Raw genomic sequence first — 10,726 nt, 5'->3', positions numbered from 1 at the left:
CATACAATTTTATGATGCATTTTCTTTTTTTTTTTTTAATGGTGAAAAAGTGTCTGTTTAAAAGTAACCAGCTGGAGTCAGTTTAGACCATCCCAGTTTTGTTGGCAACATTCAGAGTGTCATCATCAGGAGCCAAGCGAACATACGCCTTCTTCTCTCCATCGTGTCTTAGCAGGGTATTGACTTTGGCTACATCAATGTCAGAGTCTTCACAGCCTGTTGGATCTGGTGCTTGCTGGACTTGACATCCACAGTGAACACAAGCTTGCTCTATCTTCTTCACAACTGACTTAGTGGTCAGGGGGAATTTGATGACAGCATAGTTCTTAAGCACATACTTTTTTTTTTTTTTAAGATTTATTTATATTATGTGAGTACACTGTAGCTATCTTCAGATATACCAGAAGAGAGCTTCAGATCTCATTACAGATGGCTGTGAGCCACCATGTGGTCGCTGGGAGTTGAACTCAGGACCTCTGGAAGAACAGTCGGTGTTCTTAACCACTGAGCCATCTCTCCAGCCCCTGGGCATGGTCTTTTGAGAGTATTTGTGCTGCCTCTGGAGCTGCAGGGTCTTGGGTGCCAGGAGGTGGGTGACATGGAGATCTTCTCTTTTTTTGTGGCTGTGGACGCCTTTCATCACTGACTTCTTGGCTTTCAAAGCCTTCTCTTTGGCTTTGGCTTTGGCTTTGGGAGGGGCAGGAGCTCCCTTCTTTGCTTTTTGGCGCCATCTTGTCGAAAAGGGTTGCCTGTCTATACAATTTTTTGGGTTTTGTTGTTGTTGTTTTGGTTTGTCAAGACAGGGTTTCTCTGTGTAATAGCCCTAGCTGTGCTGGAACTTGTTTTGTAGACCAGGCTGGCCTTAAACTCACAGGGATTAGTTTGCCTCTGCCTCTCAAGTGCTGGGATTATAGGCATGTGCCACTACACCCGGTTTATACAATGTATTTTTTAAAAAAGGTTTATTTATTTATGCATTATGTATGAGTACACTGTTGCTGTCTTCAGACACACCAGAAGAGGGCATCGGATCCCATTACAGATGGTTGTGAGCCACCATATGGTTGCTGGGAATTGAATTCAGGATCTTTGGAAGAGCAGTCTGTACTCTTAACCACTGAGCCATCTCTCCAGCCCTCAATGTATTTTTAATATATCTATTTACTGCTACTTCCCCCTGCTCACTCTACTGCTCCCTGTCCATCCCAATGATTGTTTATGAGTAAGAGTATATTGTCAATTTAATAACAAAAACTAAAATATAGTTATGTAAGTTAGCATTCCATTGCTATGACAAAACACCTGATAGTCAACTTCTAGGGAAGAAATAGTTGTCTCAGAGTTTTGTAGGTTTTCTTCATGGACAGTCAGCTCACTGGGCTCACAGTAGACAGGATATTATAGTAGAGGCACATAGTCAGGCAGCATCTTACAGTGCGAGCACACAGTAAAGCAGCATTGTAGGGGCACATAACAGAGGCACCTCCTCATAGTGGCTGGAAAGCCAGGAAGAGAAAGTGGAGATGGCTAGAGTTCCCCTTTGAGCACATGCTTCAGTGACCTCACTCCCTTCTCCTAATTACTCCTCCACTGCCCAGTAGTTCTGTGGACTAAATGAGCCTTTAACATGTGGGACTTTGGGGACACTCTGCAAAACTGTATTAAAAACAAACACACGAGCCAGTGACACAGTCCCTTATTCTTGTTATTGAGTACTATAGACTCTATGCAATCCTAATGCCCTACTTCTGTAGACCTGGCAAAGCTGGAGGAATGTGCACACCTGTGTCACATAGACACACAAGGGACACAGTACTGCTGTCCGTCACTAAGACAGCTGTGATATCACTGGACAAAGGGACCTTTCTTGCTCCGTTTTAATCCCTCCACATCACTTTTATGTGCTTGGTCCACTATTTCGCACTATATGACATTATATGCAGGAACTTCAGCTATTTTTATGTGTCTTAGAACAGTGATGCGGGGCTCCTGCGTCCCTTCGGCAGTCACCTCTAGCCACTGAAAGCCGCCTGCCTCATCAGCACCACCTGCCATTTTCTGTGAAGGAGTGTTCCTCCTTCAGAAGCACCTCTCTCTACTGACAACAGACAGGGGGTTGTCTATGTGTCGCTATCTACAGTCTTTTCCTGGGATAGCTCCACTCTATGTCTTTTTTTCTGTCTCCTAGAGTCCAGTGGGGCTCCAGTGGCCCAAGGTGGCACTGCGGCTACAGTCCCATTACAGCCTGTCTTCTGATTCACACTTCATTTCCCATTTCTTTCCTGGATCTTGTCCCAAATACATGGCCTGTATTTGAATTCTTGCTTCAAGGTCAGCTTCTGGGAGACTCCAAACTAAGACCGATGTTAAAATAAATCAGGCTACTTGTAAAAATAATGGACTTATCACGTGCTAGACACTGTCCTAAGTAGATCATTTAGCCCTACAGTAACTCTTTGGACACCAGTGTTAGACTCAATTTTCAGCCGAGGTCCATAAAGCTTAGAGAACTTAAGGGTTAGTAACAAATCATGAAGGATTTAAGCCTTGATGAGCTAACTCAAGTGCTCGTGGCTTTAATTACATATGCCCTTTGATATAGCACATCAAATTACTTCAGATGTCTTCCCTGGTTCATATTTTATAGGCTTTGGAGAACATTTTGTCTATCGGGGGTTTGCTGATAGATGAGCTTATAGATTTTTCTTTGTGATCTCTCAGCAATAATATTGCATAATGTGAATGCCATGGCCTGCTCTGGTGCTGCTGAAATCAGAGTCAGGTGCAAGAAGCTTTCCTTTGTCTGACCATTTCTAACAGTTCAGCGGTGTTGGCTTTTCCTGTCTGAGCTGTCCTTCAGTACGAGTCTATCTTTGCGGACCAGGGAGGCCGGTTAGCCCAGCTGTTTAGAGTGTGCGGTGATATTTTTGAAGATGTATGTTCTTGCTGATCTTGTCAAAACTAGCTGCCCAGTTTAAAATTTATTATATGATAAGTGAAGGTCACTGTTTCTGTTGCAGGAACTAGTTGAACCGATACAGGCTTCCAGCTGACCAGACCCTGGGTGTGGCATCTTTATTTCTAGTTTGAAAGACATTTCATGGACCCTGGGTGACCCTTATTTGAACTGGAATATTCTGTTAGCGGCTGACCTTGTCAGGCTTTTTTTTTTTTCTTCCTTTGTTACAATGTAAAATATTATCCTCTCCTCTCACCTCCTCTGAAAACAGGAAAACAAATGTTTTGTGGTTCTTAGAAAATGTTATAACGTTGTTTCCCAAGTTAGGTCATTTGCAGTTACAAAATTTCTGTTTTGAGAGAAGACCTGGCCAAAACCAACAGAACTGAGGGTCAGTTATTATTTCAGGGGAAAAAAATCTAGAGACTAGCCAGGAGTTGTGTCTCCCTTTGCACAAAAAATACAGACAGAATTCTTCCAGCTGGGCCTAGACTATTTTGAGAACATCTCTTTCTCTCTCTGTAGGGTCAGACTTAGTTTACTGGCTGACTTCCCCACGTTTTGAAAATGCCCTATAAAATATTGAAAGGCATTTTAACTTTATAAGGCAATTTATCATAAATTAATTTTCAGGAACTTTTGAGCCAATGTAAAATAAGAACCAAACTCTTGAGTCATAGACTCTACTTTTAGTTTAAGATTTTAAAGATATTTTTGTTGATTACTGATGTGTGTGAGTATGTGTGAAGTTCACTGATTACTGATGTGTGTGTGTGTGTGTGTGTGTGTGTGTGTGTGTGAGTGTGTGTGAATCTGGGGTGTAGAGGCACCATGGTGACAGGTGGAGGTCAGAGGACAGCCTTTGTGTCTTGGTTCTCACCCACCCTGCTGAGACAGGGCCTTTTTTGTTGTCTCCGCAGCTCTGTGTACTCCAAATTGACTGGCTAGTTACTTTATTGGAGATTCTCTGCTCTCTTCCTCCGATCTCACAGTAGGAGTGCTGGGGTTACAGCTGTATGCCACTGGACCTGGATGGTGATTGATTAACTTCTCTCTCTCTCTCTCTCTCTCTCTCTCTCTCTCTCTCTCTCTCTCTCTCTCTCTCTCTCTCTTCCTTCTTTCTTTCCATCCCTCTCTCTTCACCCTCTCATCCTCTCATCCTCTTATCCTCTCTCCCTCCCTCCCTCCCTCCCTCCTTCCCTTCCTCCCTTCTTCCCTCCCTCCCTTCCTTCCTTCTTTCCTTCCTTCCTTCCTTCCTTCCTTCCTTCTTTCCTTTCTTTTTCTAGCATGGATCCTGGTGCCCTAACTAAGACAGCAAGATTTTCATGGCAAGGGCCCTTACCCACTGAACCATCTCATGATTTCCTCATCTAAGTTTTAAAATTAGGATTTTAAATTTTCAGCATCAGTTAAATTAATATGCTCAGGAAGTCCAAATTCTTTCTTTGTGCTCACAGAGGCTGGGCAAAGGATGCCAGCAGGGGTTTTTTTTTTTCCTCTTCTTCTTCTTCTAGAAGTTTCAGTCATCAGGAGTTGACATTATTTAAGTAATACGAAAAGAGTAAATAGTTATAATTTTTATGAAAACAGTGAACAGTTATAATTTTGACAGTTCACTTGCCAAGATGAAAACGTTGTCACCTGAGGCTTTGTCAGTTCCTATGGTATAAGTCCTCTCACACTGATTGCTTTCAAGCTGCTGATGCCAAGCCAAGCACACAGCAGATTCCTGCAAGTTTAACAGTGGCTCTCATGAGCTGCTCAGAAGCATCTCCAGATAGACAGGACAGACGGACGACCCAGTCAAACGATGTCTGCTAAGCAGACGTGGGCTCCTTGGCTTGGTGTCATTGTGATATCCTGGAATACAGCCCACAACACACCCTGGGATGAGCGGCTTGTTCAGATCCCGTGTGCATCACCATCCTAATTTTCTGTTGCTGTAACACAATACCTGAAAATGGGTAATTTATGAAAGTAGAGGTTTGTTCCAGCTTCTGGCTTTGTTTTCATTGTGTCTTCTTTGACACTTAAACCCTGAAGCCAGGGCCTTTCTCATGCTAAGCATGTGTTTATTTTACCTGAATGAGCTATAACTCCAGTTTCTAGTTTACAAGTTAAAAAACAAACAACCAAACCTGTCATTGCTGTTTTTGAATGATAGCTCGGATTTATTTTCTTCAAGAACAGGCATTTGATAACCAAAGAAAACAAGTAGATTCTGAGAATCCATGCAAAGGCTGATGTAGCCAAACGATCAGGTCCTCCCAGTGCAATAACTGCTGCAGGAACTACTGGCCAAGCTTCCTCACAAGGGACCCAAGTCAAGGTAGAGTCCACTCCTTTTGTCTCATAGGGCTTAGGGGGACCTGGTGCATCCTGTGGAAAAGCTAGGCAGGATAGTGGAAAATGGAAGTCTGAAGCTTGTGAGGAGGTGCAGCAGTCGAGCCGCTGCGTCTCCAGCTGCAGGCATATCTACAAGGCCCTAGTATGTAGGAGAGACTGATAGGACCTGCTTTTGTTGTTGTTGTTGTTCTGTTAGGGCTCCACGATTGCCAGAGCTGATGGGGTCACCATAGTCATTACAGTCACCAGGAATCAACAGGACCTGGCCCAATGTGGTTGATAATACCTGCCACTGAAACCTCTAGGACACCCTCACCACTTTTTGCAACATGCACAGCTCCCCGTTCATCACCCTCGGGCCGTGTCTTGAGCACTCCTACTTTCCCTGCTGGAAGTCTGCCAACCTACTTTCTTCTCCCTTGGCTCATGGTTCTTAAAAGCTGGAAAGTGCAAGGTCATGGTGCTGGCATCAGCCACCTCAGCAGAAGGCCTCCTGCTGCTCCACCATGTAGAGGAAAGCTGGAGAACAAGTAGGCACGTGCAGAAGACAGGAAAGTGATGCCAGGCTGCAGAACCACTCCCCCATTCCTGGGAGATGGGCAGTTCTATGCTTGTGAGGGCTTTGTCCTGAGACACAACATCTGCTGATGAACCCTGCCTCCGAATGCTGCCAACAGCTGGCTGAGGACGTAGTTCTGTGGCAGAGCGTTTGCCTAGCATGCACAAGGTCCCGAGTTTCATCCCAGTACTTCAAAAAGTGACAAAACAAACAAAAACAACAACAAAGCTAATCTTCTAAATATTCCAATATTTGGACTTCGGAGGACACAATTGTGCCTTTGCTCTCTCCCCTGGGAGAAAACACCCTCTTTAATTATCTTTGCCAAGTCATATAGTTAGGGTCACCAAGGACAATCCAAGAACGTTTCAGACACAAGGGCCACTTACAGCTCTGTGGCTGGAGTGAAGACTGCTGTGTTCAGCAAAGGCTGACCGCAGAACAAAATAAGCAACTGGAGTCAGCCTGGATGCGGACTGGGTTTGTTTTAGGCTCAGATCTGAGAAGCCACAGCCTCCTTTGAGGAGGCCTGGGATGTCCTCATCGTCTAGAGACCTCTTCCTCTCTCCCTCCCAGGCCTTTTCAGAGGACTTAGTGTCTTATAAGTACAGTCATTCTGTTGCCTGGCACAGATACCATGTGACCAAAGAGGTATTGGTGCTCTGTCCCTATATAGGTCCTCCAGTGATGAAAGATGACATAAATCTAGCTACCAATGTGGGGAAAAGTGGAGGGCAAAGTAAATTTCAATTTGAGGCTGCTGCTAAATTTGACTCTGCCCTTTGAAACAGTCCAGTCAGCAAATCTGGAGTGCAAGGCCACGCCCTCCTCAGAGCTGCTGATAAGAGCCCAGGCAAGGCTTTATCTTTGGTCACATGGTCTATAGCTTTCCCAGAGAAAGTTTCAAGATGACCCTCCCAACAGCCAACAATCTCATCTTTCATTTTGAGTTTCTAAGGTTCACTCACACCCTTCACCCACCCCTGCCTTTTTTAACCAGGCTTCTAGGTGTGTCAGAAGTTTTAGTAGTTGATGAGTGAGATACTGGACTGCTGAGTTCCAGTATAGCTAAAGGGAAATAAATGGGAAAAAAAGAAGGCTTAAAAGAAGAAAGCTTAAGGCAGGGATAGTATCTAGGGTTATGGGCAATGTCAAAGAAATCTACCAAATACAGCTAAGTGCCCAGGGATGAGTAACAGTGGGAAGCCATTAGTATATTTAAACTTAGAGGTGCATGAGAGGAGCCTGGAAGGTATGCTTGGAGCATGGGAAGACAAGTAGAGTCTCTTGGTCTGCCAGTGATGCCTACATGCCAATCTGTACAGGAAGTCAGGGGGGCAAGACGGGCAACCTGGGAGGACACGTGTGTGTGTGCATGTGCACATGAATAATATGCCTTCTGAAGCCAGAACAGAGCTTTCAGCTTCCCTAGAGCTGGAGTTACATGTGGCTGTGAGCTTCCTGATGTGGATGCTAGAAACTGAATACTGGTCCTGTGCATGAGCACACTCTTAATCATGGTCTTAGCCACAGAACCTTCTCTCCCGCCTGATTTCTAGGGTTTAAAGTGTCATGGAGAAGGATGGAGGGCAGAACTCTGTGGATCCACAGCTAGCATGTGGGTGCTTGGAACTAAGGAGCATTATTATCGGTCCCACCTTCACGAAGCTATAGTCTAGAAGGGACAACCCAATGGTCAGTTCTATCAGGATGGAGGAGAGCTTTTTTATTTTTATCTTTCCTTTTTTATTTTTAGTTTAAATGTGTGGGTGTTTTGCCTGTATGCACTGCCCAAATGGAATCCAGAAGAACGTGTGAGATCTGCTGGGACTGGAGTTACAGATGGTTGCAAGCCACCATGTGGGTGCTATGAATGCAATTGTGATTCTCTGGAGGAGCAGCTAGTGTGTGATCTGAAGTGCTGAGCCATGTTTGCAGCCTCAGAGTAGCCTCTTCTTCAGGTGGGTGTGGGCATGCAAGTTGGCCAGAAGGCCTGATATCCATCAAATCAACTAACTCACAGAAGCAAAGAGGTTGTGGTCCCAAAGTAGGCTGGCTAACTTGAAAGTGAGATGTTATGTTTAATGATGTTACGACTTTTTTTTTTTTTTTTTTAAAAATATTTTTATGTGTGTGGTTTCCTCTTCCTGAGTGAATGGTGCACCATATAAATGCCTGGCGCCTGCAAAGAAGAGGGCATCAGATTCTCTGGCATTGGAGTTATAGATGGCTGTGAGCTACCATGTGGGTTCAGCGAACTGAATGTGGGTCCTCTGCAAGAGCAACAAGGGCTTTTAACTGCTGAGCCATCAGTGTTACATCTTAAAGAGATGTACAGAGCAAACATCTGGCTACCAGGGGGAGACCGATATCTATAGACACATCAGTCATGAAAGAGGCGCCTCCACACTCAGCCAGGATAGTGAGGCCTGTAGGAGCAATGACACATTTCTATAGCTCAGAGGTTCTGAGGAGGGCTACTCTTCACTCATAGCCAGAGTGAGGATGAGTCAATAACATCCTAAGGATATGTCCCATTGTCTTTTGTTTTGTTTTGTTTTTGGTTTTTTGAGACAGGGTTTCTCTGTGTAGTCCTGGCTGTCCTGGAACTCACTCTGTAGACCAGGCTGGCCTAGAACTCAGAAATCTGCCTGCCTCTGCCTCCCAAGTGCTGGGACTAAAGGCATGCACCACCACTGTCCAGCGAGTCTCATTGTCTTATGTGCAAGAAATTTAAGAGTCGATATAGTTTAAGATCCCCAGCATGATAAAGTCATATGGCAGACTTAAACACTGTTCATAGCTATCAGTGACATGGTGGTTTCTGAGACAACTCCATCTGGGGCATCAGTGGGTAATTTATTGCCTTTTTTTTTTAATTACTGTTATTAAGAAGTATCTGCTTTAAAGTGACTTAGAGATATGGCCCCTGGTCAATTTATTCTGCTCCAGTGGAGGGTTCCTTACTCATGTTATATAAGCAGCATTAATTAGACTCAATGGGTTATTTGTTTAAAGAAGAGGAAGAAGAAGAAAAGGAGGAGGAGGAGGAGAGGAGGAAAGAGCTGGAGAGATGGCTCAGCCATTAAGAACACTTGTAGTTCTTACAGAACACCTGGGTTCAGTTCCCAGCACTGACATGATGGTTCATAACTACTCATAACGTCAGTTCCAGTGGATCTGATACCCTTTTCTGATTTCCATGGGCATAAGATATGTACATGGTTCTCATACATACATATATGCATACATACATACAGGCAAAACACCCATACACATAAAATAAATCAATATTTTTAAAACCAAAAAGAAGACATAAGCTGGGAGGGAGTCTTGATTACCTGGGAGGAGTTGGAGGAGGTGTGAGGATCACATAAAATCAAAATACATTGTATTCATGTATGGAATTCTCAAATAATATATATGTATATGTGTATAAATATACATCTATTTGTTATCATTACCCTTTTCCTGAAGTTTTTGGGATCTGAGGCTGCAAATTTTTTCTTTTGTTATGTCAAACTTACAGAAAACTTGAGGGAGGAAGTGAGGGACGTCCTCTATACCCCTGACTAAACCCATCAGTCCTTTACATTTTGGTTGGCTTGCTTTGTTATCTTGCTTTGTTTGTTTTGTTTGCTATATTTGCTATGAATCTATTTGTACATATCTAAACTACATTCCTACCTCTATTCCTAACCCAGTGTGTTTCCATAGGACAGTTTTCACATGTCCTAAATACAGTGATCAAGATAAGGAATTTCAAATCTGTTTCGATATATTTGCTAGTCCACATTCCACATTCAAATTTCAACAATTGTTGCAGTAACACTCTCTCCAGTATTTCCTGTTTTCAGCATCGTGCACTCCAAGAGTTCAACTGTCCTCACATAAATTTGGGTCATCTGATCCTTCAGTTGCTCAAAGAGAAGAGGAGACAGCATTCCATTTATTGCTTTGGTAGTGCTTGACCATCAAGTTTCCCTTTCCAGAGGCTTCTCGGAGTCAGCTGTGTATGTACAGTTGGAGTGACTTCTGAGTGTGTTGTCACCCTTCATTTTAACTTACCACTCCCGGGACACTGAGCATGCGCTGCTGTAGGTCTTTAGAGACGGGGCCTGGCTGGACCATGGGCTACGTTAAGCAGGGATCCTAGAGCCAAGAGTCTTCTAGTCTTCCCATGCTTTCCCTGGCTGTTTTGCCTTCTGAAGTGATGCAATTTGCCAGGAAGGCTTCAAGCGCTGCAGCTGGGCATATGCCTGCTGCCCTCTGGTGGCAGACTGCTATATGTCGTGGGAAAGGATGGGAGCAAGTGTCACAGACCAGGCAGTTTTAACAACAGACTTTTACTTCTCCTGGCCTAGGGGTTGGCCATCTGACATCGAGGCATTACAGGGCCTCTCTCTTTGGTTTTCAAATGGTTGTCTTCTTCCCCTGTGTGCCTGTGTTCTAATCTCCTCCCATAACGACACCAGCCATGTGAAGGCACACCCTATTATCAGTTATTCCTAAGTGCCTTTTTAAAGGTCCCGTCTCCGAGTGAAATCGCATTCTTAGAGGGTCAGGAGTTAAACATGTGAGGTGTGTGGCGTGTGAGTGGGCCGGGGGGGGGAGGCACAATTCAGCCTACAGCAAGCAAAAAACAAAACAAAAACAAAACAAAACAAAAAAAAACTTGTGAGGGATTTTTTTTTTAGATGAAATCAATCATTAAAAAACAAAACCCAAAACCTTGGTTAATAAACATTTTTAAAGTGTTCAGTATCATTAGCTGGCAGAGACATGCAAATTAAAACTGCTCTGAGATGCCACCCCATTCAAGGTATAATGCTATTACCAAGAAATCCAACACAGATGTCAGG

At 44.0% G+C, this 10,726-nt stretch overlaps 1 pseudogene; it reads right to left on the bottom strand.

The window, feature by feature from the left end:
* Positions 1-82: 82 nt before the first annotated feature.
* LOC116091804 lies at positions 83-9,995 on the bottom strand (annotated as a pseudogene).
* Positions 9,996-10,726: the final 731 nt, after the last annotated feature.

The sequence above is a fragment of the Mastomys coucha genome, unplaced genomic scaffold (assembly GCF_008632895.1).
Source record: "Mastomys coucha isolate ucsf_1 unplaced genomic scaffold, UCSF_Mcou_1 pScaffold15, whole genome shotgun sequence".
NCBI lineage: Eukaryota > Metazoa > Chordata > Mammalia > Rodentia > Muridae > Mastomys > Mastomys coucha.
The sequence above is the reverse complement of the archived record's forward strand: the minus strand, read 5'-3'. Positions and strand labels throughout refer to the sequence as shown.